The 15,559-nt window shown below is 31.7% G+C and overlaps 1 pseudogene; it reads right to left on the reverse strand.

Moving 5' to 3' along the window:
- Positions 1-10,546: 10,546 nt before the first annotated feature.
- LOC107871822 lies at positions 10,547-11,941 on the reverse strand (annotated as a pseudogene).
- Between the last annotated feature and the right edge of the window lie 3,618 nt (positions 11,942-15,559).

The following is a 15,559-nucleotide window of genomic DNA, read 5'->3' on the forward strand; positions in this document are numbered from 1 at the left end:
ACCATTCCTTATACTATTGGGTCCTTCAATTTTGAAAGAGCATTATATGACCTGGGAGCTAGCATTAATCTGATACCACTAGTTATGTACAAGGAGTTGGGGTTGGGGTTGCCTAAGCCAACCTCTGTGAGATCACTAATGGCCAATCACACTATGATAAAGTCAGGTGGTATATTGTGTGATGTGTTGATGAAGGTAGGTTCTTTCATATTTATAGCTGATTTTGTAATCCTCAATTGTGAGGCTGATTTTGATGTCCCTATTATCTTTGAAAGGTCTTTCCTCCCCATGGGTACGACATTGGTTGAAATGGAGATGGGATAGATAAAATTTAGACTCAATGATAAATAAGTCACTTTTAATGTATGTCAATGGATGTAGCAATTGAAAGATATGTGGCTAGTTTCTATGACAGACACCATATATGAAGATGCATTGGTTGCACCCATTGAGGAGAAGCTTGGTGTCTAGGCACTGACAACATTGATCATGAATTTTAATAGCGATGGTATTGAGGAGTATGATGAGATGGTGAGTACACTTATTGACAAAGGTTCTTAGATTTATGCACCAAAGAAGTTGGACCTTGATTTGAAGAATAGACAGACCCCGCCAGCTCAACCATCCATTGAGGAGGCACCGGTTTTGGAATTGAAGGTCCTCCCCTCTCATTTACGTATATTTTCGGGAGTCAATAATAACTTTTTAGTTATCATTGTATTAAATTTGTTAGATTCGCAGGTTGAGGTCTTGATTTTATTGCAGAGGTTTAAACAGGCCATTGGTTAGACTATTACTAATATTGTCATAATTTTACCCAAAATTTACACTTACAAAATTCAGCTTAAGCAAGACTGTGTGCCTAAAATTGAGTATCAATGTCTTCTAAATACAGCTATGCAAAAGGTGGTGAAGAAGGACATTATTAAGTGGTGAGATGTAAGCGTGGTTTACCCTATTACCAATAGCAAATAGGTGAGCCCGATTCAGTATGTGTCGAAGATAGGTGGGATATCATATATTAGAGTTGAGAATAAATAGAGGACATCGAGATGATCATTTCTTGTTAGTTTCTTTATAAGTTCTTTATGTAATTCTCTACTTTACTCTTGTTTTTCTTAACTTTTGGGGCTGTTTTAATCTCTATTTAAGAATACATTTGTGCTTAATTATGAGCACACATTCTTTGTTTTTCAAGGGATCACATGATGAATTTAATTTTCAAATTTTATTAGTGAGCCCCACATACTTATTTTTTACCTGATTTTTGGCTAAGTTTTTTATTGCAATATAAGTATCATTTTACTTGTATTAATATTTAGACTATGGATTTGAAAGAGCAATGTCATGATGAGATCATTAAGTGGAGATGATTATTTCACAGATGGTATGACATTATTTTTTGGCAATGAGGTAAGCTATAGTCTACTCTCTCTACGAGATTGTGTATTGCATAGCTTTCATTCTAGGCGAGGGTTATATGATTGGTTTAAGGCTATTTGTTTCTTGATATTAGTATTTGACCTATTTATGGTGCTTTAGAGTATAATTCTAGTTTGAACATTAGCCTAGAATACCCACTATAACTTTAAGATTATGTTAATATTGCTTACATACTGGTACGACCTTAGGTTGACAATAGTGATACCTGGTATATGATTTGTGACAGTACTTAGTAACTTGGATGCTATTCTTTGATTAAACACTCTCAGTAGCATGATTCCTTAGTTTACCTTAGCTTCTTAAGTATTGATCTCGTTATTACCTTACTTTGTATATTTTTGGGTCTGGGGCCTTTTTTATAAGACCAGTTGGACATTAGGTTAGTTTTTTGTGCTCTAAGAGAGCTGTGATTTTAGTTTATAAATGCTTAAGTTCTTACATTTCTATTATTTTGATATTGGTGATGGCATGCATACATTTACATGTGCTCATTCTTATTTAGTGGTATGATTCCAACTAAAATCTTGGTTTTACTACTATTTTCCAAAAAGTAAATTATTTCCACTTTTTTACTTTTAAAACTGATTTTTAAATGGAAGTCGTACCACCTTTATTATTGATTTATGTGTTGTTAAACTAAGCATACTATTTTGGAAACTCAAATCAAGATAGATTTCAATCCATTCTTAATCCACTTGTTTATTAATAATTAATCATTTAGATTGAGGGAAATCATGATCCTTTTTTCTCTATTTTATCGTTTTAGTCTCAGATTTAATATTGAGCATTGGATTTTACCGATGAGCACTTATTGTACTTTTACTTCTCTCTAGTGTTGGATTGAGCAGATTTATTATGGTTGATTATTGAAAGTCCTAATTCAGGATCATATGATATATATAAATATCTCAAGTTTCCTATAAGTCCGTCTACCTAAAAACTATGTGCCAAAAAATAGGATACAATAAAGGTCCTACCTTGTGAGTCGGTGAGCCAAAAAAGTCTATATACTAGGTACGATGTGTCACTCATTTGATACAATTGTATTGATTTTAACTTGTATTCATTCATTCCTATGAATTGCCTATCACCATTATAATTGTTTGGTGCATGTACCTACTGACCTTATGGGGGAATGGATAGGATAGGTTATGTTTGTTGCTTACTGCATGATTATTTGTGCCTTCTAGGCTTATGGGCTCCAGTTGTGTTATTGTTTATTCGGACTTGACGAATTATATTATTGTTGGGTATTATTGTATATTTATGGTTGGGTGGTTATAGATTGGTACCCCAGGCTGTAGGTACGTTTTTGATTTCTTTTCCTCTTTAATATTAAGAGTGTTGTTATTATACTATCTTATGATTATTCATATTTTGAGGTAGATGCTCCAATTGTGCTAGAGTTAGCTCCCTTATTGGTTATGATCCTCATGATGTTACGCTAGGTCCTTTAGGTTAGTACCTTTGCATTTAGATGCATGTAGAGTGTTGTTGTATATTCCTTTGTTCTCTAGTTATTATCATTGTATATCACCTTCTTTCCTCGTACTATTATTATATGTCCCTTTCTTCTTTTTACTATTATATACTGTCTAGGTACCTATTGTATCGCACTTCCATCCCTAGTTACTTGTAGTACATGGTAGTTTATCATTACCTCCCCATTATCATTATTGTGTTTTATTTGTTAGTTAGTTGTTTGTAGTGTATATTCTTGTCTTACCTATTGTTTATACTTGCATTAACTTTGGAGATCAATTGGTCGATGCTTATTGAGTACTTTAAGTTCGGTACTTATACTACATTTATGCACCCTACAAATCCTAGTATGAGTTCTCACTGCTAATGTGTACATCATGTGGAGCTAGCTGCCTGGGATTGGAGATTTGGGGTGATCTCCTGGCGTTTAGAGTTTTTCTATTCTCCCTATTTTGTTGGACTGATCTTTATTTTGTGTTTCGGAGACGATTCTGTATATGAAAAAATTTTACTGTGTCAAAGACCCATGTATTACCTGGCAGATAAAAATTATGTGAAGGTCTCTCATATTTTACCAATTATTAATAGTAGATCTCGCTATCATAAAAAGGAGCCAAAGTCCTAATGCTCTATTTTTCTCTCTAATTCCTTCTTTTCTTTTATTTTTTTTGGGTATAGCTACTTTGCAATATATTCATATTTTGGTTTAAAAAACTTTTTGATTTATTTACTCTAACAAATTTATTACTTCTTTATTTTAATATTTTCATTCTCTGGAAGTCCCCATTACCAAACACACCCTTGTGTGAAAAATAATATTTATGTGTAATAAACTTTGAAGTTATATAACTGTTATGTAATAAGAAAATAAAAATTATTTTTGATAAATCCAAAGTTAAATAACCATTGATGAAATCTATCTTAGAAATTTTATTTTCACTATCTAGCTTTCAATTCTAAGTAGGCGTTTGATCATGAAAATAAAAAATATATTCACTCTATTTGAAGTATTTAAAGTTGAAAATAGAGTTGAGTTGCATTTGGTCATAGTATTTTGAAGTTGATATTTAGAGTGGACATTAGAGTAAATAAATGAAAAATTTATTTAAACCAAAGTATCAATATATAGCAGAGCAGCTATACCCAAAAAAAAAAATGTAAGAAAGAAAAGAAATAGAGAGAGAAAAATAAGGCATCTAGGACTTTGACTCTATTTTATGACAGTGGGATCCACTATTCTTACTTGACAACATATGAGAGGACCTTACACAACTGTTGTCTGTCATGTAATACTTAGGCTTCTCACAAAGTAAGATTTTTCTCTGCACATATTTATTATATTTGTATTGTACTCTTGTTTTGCTAGTGGTTTTTGTACTACCTCACCAGATCTTGGGGAATTATTACTTTATTTTGGTTTTCTTTTCCTTTTATTGTGTTTGGTTTTCATTTCTCTTATTAGTCTGTTACTCGCTATTCAAGGCTATGGGTTGACTTACCTATTGGTGGATTATAGTAGGTGTCATCAAAATTTAAAAAATTGAATCATGACCGTCTCCTTTGCTTCATTTAAAATGACCAGTTCTATCATCAAAATTTGACAAAAATATTAACTAAGCTGTGTAAAACATGAAAGTGTAAATCACTTTTTATGGAAAAAGATGTAGATTAAAAGAATATATTATATGTGACATTTGACGGAATTGAGACTAAAACATTTGGTATCATGTACATATTGCTTGTCACTACATATTTCATACAATCAAATGTATATATTCACTTGTCACCGCTCAATATATGCACCCAAGGAACTGAGACTAAAACATTTAATATTATTGCCTTTTAAGTAGAGGAAAAGAAAAGTTAATGTGAGTTGAGCTTTTCCTTAAAGGAAAATTGAGAACAAAACATTATTAGCCCAAAAACTAAACCAAAAAGAGCATTACTTTGCTTTACTACTTTTACTAAAGCCACGAAGTAAGCAACGAATAAAAATTTACAAAATCTGTAATAAAGATGATTCAAATTTTTCATCAAGAACGTGGGACTAAGGGTGTCAAACGGGCCGATTTTAACCGGCCCGAACCGGCCCACTAAAGAAAACCGGACCGGTTTGACCCAAATCGGTAAGCCCAAGGACCTTAAGGGCCCGGGTCCCGATTCATTTAGGTTTTGAATTTCGGTCTGGTTAATCCAGACCGGACTCAATCGGGTTAGGGCCCGCCGGTTAACCAGATCGACCCGTCTCGGATAAGCCCGAATAAGCCCATTTAATTTTTTTTTTTTAAAGATTTTGAAAAATTGCGCCAAACTAGTCGTTTTTCCAACGGCTATAACGGCTAGTTTGGTCGAAAATATAAAAAAAAAAAGTTTTTTTATTTAAAATCATTTTTTAATCCTAAATTTTTTTTTATAAATACCCTACACTTTCAAATCATTTTTCACACAATTTTTCATCCTCTCAAGTCTCAAATCTCATTTCTCAATTCTCAAATATTCTATATATTTAATTTCTAAAGTGCTCACTTTAATTTTTTTAATTTTGCGATTACTAAGTACGAGTGGAAGTTTCTAAAATCGCAACCTTCGAATACTTCCAAAATTTTGTATTATCGTTTCATCTCTTACTTTTAATTTATAATTAGTGTATTAATTGTTGAATATTTATTTTTATTACTTTTTGTGTATTTTAAATAATTTTTAGTTTGATTTATACTATGGATAAATTAAGAAACCTCGGTAAAAGTGTCAAAAATTTTTATTCCGGAAGTGATAGTGGTGGTAAAAAGCGAATTATTAGAGGTAGAGGTACTTCAAGTACTAGATATACCCGTGTGTCTTCGCCTCCGGTACCACTTAGTCAACCTTTTGAGGAAGAAATAGGTGTAGGTGCTCACGATATGGATTATTTAGAAGTTCAGGAAAATTACGGTATAGAAGAAGAAAATGAAGTAGATGCGGTTGATTTAAATGCAGAAGATGAAAATATTGGTGAGATATCCGAAGTAGGAAATGCTAACGTTAGATCCAAATCGGTTAATCTCCCTCCCCATCCTCCCCTTCCTCCCCGTGCCCCAAGAGCTTGTAAACAAACTAGTGTTAAATAAAAATTTTTGAACGTATATCAGATACTGAGGTGCAATGCAATATTTGTCAAAAAACATATAAGCATAAAAGAGGAGGCAAGTAAGGGGTTATGGGTATGTTAATGAGACATTTAGCTGAAGACCACGAAAGAAAGTTAAAAATTGCACAAGGTGGTGAGGCTGTTGGTGGGCCCACACAAATTAGAATGGACCCAACAATCGGTCACGTAAAAAAGAAGTATAATAAATTGAGGAACCGGGAAGAAATAGCAAAAATGGTAGCTGTAGGTTGTTTGCCTTTTAGTTTTCCTTTTTCTGATGCTTTTATTCATTATATTCAAGCAATTTATAATCTATGTTTAATGGTATTCCTAGAAATACTTGTCGGTCTAATATTTTTAGACTTCATTCACAATATTATTTTTATTTATCTACATTATTAAAAAATATTCAATGTAGAATATCCCTAACTTCTGATCTTGGTCGTGCTGTAAATAAAAATGATTATTTAACCGTTACTTGTCACTGGATGGATAGTAATTTTATGATACAAAAAGGTATTCTTGCTTTTTATATGATGAAGATCGTAAACATACTGGACAATTTATTGTTGACTCAATACATAAAGTTGCAGTATTTTATGGTATCGAAAATAAAATCTTATGTATCGCTTTTGATAACGCTTCTAACAACAAGACTACTATAACAAAGTTAAAATCTAAGCTATCACCGCTGTTACCTAAAATTTTTCATATTAATTGTGCATGTCATATATATAATTTAATTGTAAAAGATGGTCTTGAGTTTTTTGAGATTTATATTGAAAAAATCTGTCTTGCTGTTGGTTTTATACAAGAAAATAATCGTAGATCGAGAATTAAAGAAATTAAAGTTAGATGTCAAGAAAATGGACTTGCACCAATATTGATGCCTGAGGAAATTGATATTAGATGGAATTCTACGTATGATTTTTTAATAACTTGTTATAAATATAGAGTTCCTATTATATTAGCTTTTAACCAACATTGTGGTTCATTTACTGATTCTGCCGATTGCATGCTACTTGATTCTAATTGGGTTGTAATTAATGATCTTATTAAGTTTTTGAAACAAATTTATGTAGCTACGGTTGAATTTTTCAATGCTTATTATCCTACTATTTGTAATATTTTAAAATATATAACTGATATTTTTTGTTTGCTCAAAGAATATAAAAATAAAGATGGTTATGAAAATGCTGTTGGGTGCCATGTTTACTAAATTTTAAAAATATTTTTTTCTGATTCTGCCTATTTTCTTGGTTGGTGCTATGCTAAATCTGTGCATTAAATACAATGCTATGTGCCACTTTAGTACTCTTATTTATCGTAACTTAGAAATAAATACTAACAATGATTCTGAAAAAGTACAACCTGATTTGTGGACGGCTACGTCTGATGCAAATGCTTACATAGATAAATTATATAACCACTATGCTGATTTAGTTGATTTAGCTGTACCGACACATATTAGTCCAATTGTCGCTCCTTATCCTCCTGAGGTGCCATCATTTTCTAAAAGAGCAGCATATTGTGGTTTTCCTGATTCCTTTTATGATTTACCTTGTTGGAATAGTGTTGACGAGGGAGCTTACACATCAACTTATCAGGAAGAGCTTAAGTATTATCTTTGGTCGCCGCCAGAGGATCACAGACGACAGATCAATACGTTGGATTGGTGGAGGAATAATGAATCACAATATCCTGTGCTTTCAAGATTAGCTAGAGATATCTTGAACGTTCCAATGTCAACCGTTTCATCAGAGAGCGCCTTTAGTCAGGGATGACAGCAACTTGGAGACAACCGACACTCATTGGGAAGCAATGCAATGAATGTTCTAGTTTGCCTCAGAGATTGGATTATAGCAGAAAGAAGAAATCAAGCAATGGAACCGGAGCCGAATGGCGAGCAGAAACTTGAAGAAATTATGACTTCGCGGTAGAACTCAGCAGAATCAAGTCCAATGCATGGGTTTCCCCCCATTGACTTTGACTATCCTATGCAAGTTCCCGTTAATATTAACATGGATAAGTTGGGAAAAATGATGCATAGTTTGTAGATTTTTTATTCATATAAATTATAAATTTTGGATAATTTTGCAATCAATAAAATTCAACCTTCATTAATTAACTATCAAGTATTATTAATTTATTATATTAAGTAGTATATGTTTTGTATATTATTGTATATATCTTCTATACACATGTATATTTAACGTATATATTTAATGTATCCAAGTGTATATATTTTACAAATTAGTATATAACTATATATATATACATATTGTAGTATATATAAATGTATATTGTAGAATAATATATATTTTATTTAAAGTAGTATATATATATTGAATGGTGTGTATATATCTTCTATAGATGTGTATATTTAACGTATACATAAGTATATGTTTTATAAATTAGTATGTAAGTGTATATATATATATATATATATTGTAGTATATATATATATATATATATACTTTATTTAAAGTAGTACATATATATTGAATGGTGCGTATATATGTGTATATATTATATCTTCTATAGACTTATATCTTTAACGTATACAAGTGTATATATTTTATAAATTAGTATATATATATATATATATATATTGTGGTATATACTTTATTTAAAGTAGTACATATATATTGAATGGTGCGTGTATATGTGTATATATCTTTTATAGACGTATATCTTTAATGTATACAAGTGTATATATTCTATAAATTAGTATGTAATTATATATATATACATATTGTTGTATATATATATATGTATATTGTAGTATATATTTTATTTAAAGCAGTAAATATATATTGAATGGTGTGTATATATGTGTATATATCTTCTATAAGCGTATATATTTAACGTATAAATGTGTATATGTTTTATAAATTAGTATATAACTATATATATATATTGTAGTGTATATATATATATTGTACTATTGTAGATTTGTAGTATATGTTTTATTTATAGTACGTATAGTCATATATAATTATATATTGAATGATACGTATATATGTGTAATTGTTTCTATATATTTTTAAAAATATATATTGTATAATTGTAGTGTATATTGAAGTGTATATATTGTATATAATTGTAGTGTATGTAGTGTATATTGAATTTTTCATTTTTTTTTAAACGGGTTTGACCGGGTTTAGAAGGGTTTAACCGAGTTGGGTTAAGTGGGCCGGTTCAGGGTTGTTTTAAACATTTTTACTATTGAACTTGAAACTGGCCCGGCCCGACCCACCTAACCTCAACCCGGACCGAAACCGACCCACAACCCGGTTAAACTAAACGGGCCAGTTCCGATTTGTCCTAGCCCGGCCCACTTGACACCTTTACGTGGGACCATGTATCTCCCAGATCAAGGGAATTTCCTTGATGAGGGATTCTTATCCCCTTTCTTTCTCTAGTTGAATTTGTTGTTTTGGATATATAATGCATTTGTAAACAAGATATTCCATCCAAAATTTAGTTCTACGCTGTTTCTTTTATCATTATGAGCTACTTAAAATAGAAAGAAAATTGTACCAAATTTGACTTTTTAGCGGGCCAAAAAATGGAATTAATATAGGGAAAATTAACAATTTTCCCATTAATATAGTAATATTTTTTTTTAACCCAAAGGCTTTTGGGCCAAAAATACAACGAATCATATTACCACTCCAATTTCAAAAGATCACTTTTGTAGTTCAATCATTATTAATTAGGCTACGTAATGATGATGATCACTAGGATTAGACAAGAAGTAGAATGAACGAGAGGATTCTAAGCTTTATGTAACCAAACAAAATGGAAGTAGAACCGGCATATCTACCGAGTTTATTTCATCCAATCTTAAGATCTTCAGCAGCTTCGATCTTGTCATTCCTATGACGGAAGTTGGGTCTTGATTATTCTTTTTTTCTTATCTTGTAGTAGCTCTTTGTACATTTTTAGACTAGATCTTCGGGATAGTTTTTTTGTTATATTGAAGATTTTAACATGTTTGTAGTGTAATAAAAGCTATCGTTTAATGTTTTCTTTATGCCTTTCACATGATTTATAAAGGTGGTAAGGTTCTCATAGCTAGGTGGATCAGCGTAGGTGTTCACATGATTTGGATGCTCCTCAGATACCAAATACAACAAAATAAGTAAAAGATATATCTTAATTCCTAAAAAATAAAAAATTCAAAACTTTCTTTTTATGATTTTTTTTCCCAGAATAATGCTCCCATATAAAACTTTGGATGCCCCAAATGGCTTTTGTCGTTTAAATTGCATCCATAGCATAGCTGAGGATTAAAAAGCTACCATGCTATAAGTATCGGTTCAACTACGACACCTCAACCTCAAGCAAGTTGGAGTCGACTATATGAATTTACACTGGTTGTGTAGCTCTATTTTAGCTCATCTTAATCCAAAAATGAGTATCCATATACAATCAAGTGGAAAAAAGCTTTTGTTGTCTAATCTGTAACTTGCTTGTATGCTTTATTAACTATGATGATATCCCTATAGTTTCCTATGGAATTAAACAAGGAAGGTCACTGGGATGAAACTGCAGAGGACCCGTATACCAATGCCTAAGAAGAGATTGTTATAAAAAAAACCCGAAGAGTTGTCTTGAACTGAAGCCGGCCCTGCTCCTACATAGGATCCCACTAGAGAACCTAAGTTGTTTATTGACATGAATAATGCAAATAAATTCCCTAAGATAAGAAAGAGCATAAACTTGAATTGATTGATGCCATCATAAAGAGCAGAACCAAATAGCACTATAACCTTGTCTGAGATGCCTACTAAAACATTATCCCAAGAAACCAAAACTATATCTAGAACAGTGTGAAGGGCCAGGCCAACTTAAGTAAACATGAGAATATGCCACAACCTCATCTTTTTTAGATAGAAATTGTTAGTCAAGGTCCCGATCATGAGACTCAACCATCAAAAAACACGTGTTGTTCCAAGGAAAGATGCCTCTAGTTTTAAGAACTGTGTCTGATAATACAACATAGTAGTCGAGATATTTGGAACTCTCACGTGAGCCAAAAACAACCAAACTATTGGTGTTAAAATGGCTGGCTGGTGGAACACCCTAAATAATGTATAAGTGACGCTTCTCAGTGATTGATACCATGGAGACAATGATGATTTATTTTTCTTAGGAGACTGAAATTTATTTTTTAGAGTTGGTGCTCTTTTGTATTTTTCTGGCTCTTTCTTCTCTTCAAAGTACTAATGTTCGATTTTTCGCTAGAGAGTAGAGAACTTATCTTCTTCACCAACAATTCCACTTGTCTTCTCAGAACCACTAGATGCAACCAAGTTACTTGAACTCTTATTTTTGATGCCACACCCGTATTGACATGAGATGGTGTGGGTGTGGGTGTGGGATCCCTACCCGATTTGGTTAATAAATATTGGATAATTTGACCAAAATCGATAGGAAAAGTCTGATAGATTTAATAAATATGTAATCAAACAAAAACTAAGCTGAAATTGTAGAAAATAACGTACCTTGTATATATAGAAATTTCTATGTTACTGTATTCCCTTTTATTTTGTTTTAGAATTCTCCTCTTGATCAATATTTTCTCAAGTTTTTCACAAAATATCTCATAATTTAGGTTTTAACTCTATTTTTAGATATTTGAATTATTTTTTAGCCAAATTCCCACACCCATATTCATACCTGGATCCACATCCCTGAATCTTAAAATTACGATCATAAAGGATCTAACATCTAGATCCGTAGTATCATACAACAATCAAAAAAAATTATAGATGCAGAACATTCATGGAATGCTTTACCTTGTACAAAGCCTTCCACAACCAAACCATACGAAAAAAAAATTATGCCAAATTGTATATCTTGGAAATTGTTAGATTGCATGCGACCCTAGTATCAAGTATATTATATTGACGTGCTCAGTTCAGCACACACTTTCGGGAGGCTTTGCAGAAAGGTTTGGCTAGGATGTTTAACCTTAGTACTAACTTTTCATCTGCAAATAGACAATTTAAAGTGGTTCAGAAATGATTGAAAGTAGCTCAGAGTCATAAAAAGTCATATTCATATATGTGACACAAATATTTAAATTTAGTGTTTATTATTGGTCAGTTATTAAAGTTTTGCCTATGAAATGCATCATGTGATTTACAAGGAAAAAGAATTTTAGTCCCAAATATATTGTCTGATAAAGAGTTTTAGAAATGTTTGACAATTAGCTTACGAGCTAGAATAGTCCACAAAGCTGACTGCAATGCATCTAATATTTATCATATCCATGTTGAGGAAGTGACAAGAATATTCATCTCTCATTGTTCTTTTAATCATGGAAATTTTGAAGAAATCCTTCTAAAAGGCTTAATTATAAATATTAGACATTCGTCAGCAAGTTTAGATATTTATCTATGGTTTAAAAGCAATTAAGATATGCATGACTGTCTTATAGGTGTAGGAATATCCTTGTTCTTCCCTATGCTATTTCTTCATGTCTATGAGTTCTCGTTTATAAATGAATCAGGTTAAGTTATGAATGTCTATATTCTCGCTCATGTGAATTCATTATGAATGACATGAACTCGTTGTGATCATTCTAAATTCTCTTCATTATTGAAATACATGTGTCCCATAATTTTCTATCAGATTACTCTATCCTATGAACCATAATTTTTATTCAAAATATGAATCGTATGATATTATGACATGATTAACATCACTTCAATTTATAAAAATCATGACTCTTGCAATATACTACACATGAAACTAACTTTGATTTATGAGCTTTCAAGCTAGCTATGATTATAAGCTTTCAAGCTAATTCTTATTTATGAGATTTTGAACTAATTATGATTATTGAGATTTGGAGCTGAATTTTTCATGTGATGAATTTAGAGTAATATCATTAAATGATAAGTCATTAGTCTATGTTACAAGTATTCGAAATTGTGTATGCCAACATAGGATTTGGATCATTCTGTCAGTTTGAACAAATCCTCTATGATTCCCCTATATTGCTTCCTATGGATCCTTTGCTAGCAAAACATGCTATGTATGTCTCATTCCCACGAGGTTTAATGTTACACCTTGCTTCTCTTGTCATGTTTAAGTCATCCTACACATATGTTGGAGCTTCAAAATTTTGACACCTCATGATTAACGCTAAGATTTTTGAATCATCTTATGTTTGTATTAGAGTTTCCATGTCATAATTAAGCCCTAAAGTTATTTTGGTTCAAATTCAGGGATACATAACCAACCTTTGGTGATAAAAAGGGAGAAAAACCACTTGTTGCATTCTACTGGCTAGTGCCCACTCTACCAGAACCGTAGAGCACAAGGCAAAAGAGATCCAACTACACCAACAAATAAAGTTCAGAAAATTGGCATACTGCTAAGTGTCGAAGCTATGAGGCCCGCATAGAGCTAGTGATGAGCTGGAATTTTGTGACTCATTTAGCCCAAAAAGGGTAAGAAATCTTTTTCAATACCATTTTGACCTAGTATTAATGTTAGTTTGTTTGATTTTCAGGGTTGAAGATAAAAGATTGCCAAAAGAGCTTGAAGAAGGAAAAAGAAACAAAAAGATGGATAAAAATAGTTGAAAAGAGAACTAGCATCGCTAAGCTAGTTTGGTGCACCGCTAAATAACACGATGTATCACAAAAATAAAGGTATTATCGCTAAAGATAGCAAACAAATGAATTTTTATTAAAAGCAGTTTGAGGAGAGAAAGTGAAAATTGGTGTTTTACCAAAGAGTTCGGTGATGCTGAGGTTCCGTCGCCAAACTCAACAAAACCAAACAATGAAGCTCAAGATTTTAAGTTAGTTCAACAATGTTGTTCATACTTGGTGCATCACAGATCAGTTTGGCAGCACAATTCAAGATTGCCTAAATTATATGGTAGCATTTTGGTAAATATTTTATCCCTATTTTGCTTCAGCTACAAAGAAGATTTTTTGACTTCAAACCCTATATTTTTGCATATTTGGAGTTCTAAAAAGTTCTATTCAACCCTTAAGTTTGGGATTAACTTTTCTACATTGGATTTAAGGGTTATTTAAAGATTATTCTATATAATGGTGGATTTGAATGAGTATTCTGGTATAATTTCTTTATATTCTATTATACTTGGCTAAATTCCTCAACTTAGGGGCGTGTGATGATTGATTTGTGATAATAGAATGGGTAGTGATTATTTGTCTTTCTAATTAATTATGTATTGTGAGAGTAGCTAATATTTTTTGTTATCGTTAATAATTAGAGGTTTCAAACTCTAATTTATGTTAGATCCCTTATTTTACTCAAGAAAAAGGATATGGATGAGAGAGATTATTTTAGAAAGATTTGATTTATGTCATGTTTGGTAGTTCTTAGTTATAAGACTACCTATTTGACAAATTGGATTGTTAGAAATAACATAAATACTGAGGTTTGAGAAAATCCAATTTTGAAATTGAAAGTTTGATTGAGAAATTAATATTAAATTCTATAATCTAGCCTACCCACAACTCTAATGGAATATAGGCAAATTTATCTACCCATGCATGAAATCTATTTCTATGATAGCACACCACTAAGTCATCTTGAACATTTATTACAACTTTGAAGAATCCTCTTGTCAAATTTAAATCTCTAAATTTATAATAACGTTCTAAAGTGTTCTATAAAACCCCCACCATTCATTATTATTTTTAAAATTAATACATGTGAAAATATAGTAAATTAATCATACTCTAAAGTAAACCTTTTGTATTCATTTCTCCTGGGATTGACCTTGCTCCTAAAGATGTGTTAAAATATTTACAATGATTACTTAAATTCAAAGGGTGTATTTGAGCATTATCAAAAAATGGTGTCGTTTCTAGGGAATGAAAGTATACCGTTCCTTTGTTCAAGTGTTTTAAATCACTTGTGTTTAACTGTAGTTTGAATTTATGTTATTTGTTGTTTTTATTTTGATTTTGGTGAAAACATGAGTCAGGATGATAGTGAAATCATAATTTAAGGTCAATTTCATAAGGATGGATACTTAAGTGATGCCAGTAGAGCAAGTTCCATTCGCCTACACTTCTGGGAGGGAATGTGATCCTTCATATTTACTAGTATTATGGTCTATTTTCTACAAATGAAGGGATTATGTGATGACCAATCATATGAAGATGAAAACAATCACCTCAAGAACTTTATACATGTTTGCAACACCTTTGACATATAGCAAATATTATTCAAGAATCTATCTAGTTGTGGATGTTTCCTTCCCCTAAGTTTCCTTTCTCATTGATAGGGGAAGCTATGAACCATGCTCTAATACCAAGTTTGTCACCCTAAACTGAGGCCCTAGCGATGACGGACATTCCAAACCATGGAGGTTCGGGTGCCCTTCTATATCTCATAATCATACACAACATTCACATAATAAAGAGAAGATGAGGAAATTTAATAAAACAGAATCATGGTCATACTCTAAGTTTAATCTAACAATACGGAAGGAAATCCATCAAC

This window comes from Capsicum annuum, chromosome 5, assembly GCF_002878395.1.
Source record: "Capsicum annuum cultivar UCD-10X-F1 chromosome 5, UCD10Xv1.1, whole genome shotgun sequence".
NCBI classification, from domain to species: Eukaryota; Viridiplantae; Streptophyta; class Magnoliopsida; order Solanales; family Solanaceae; genus Capsicum; species Capsicum annuum.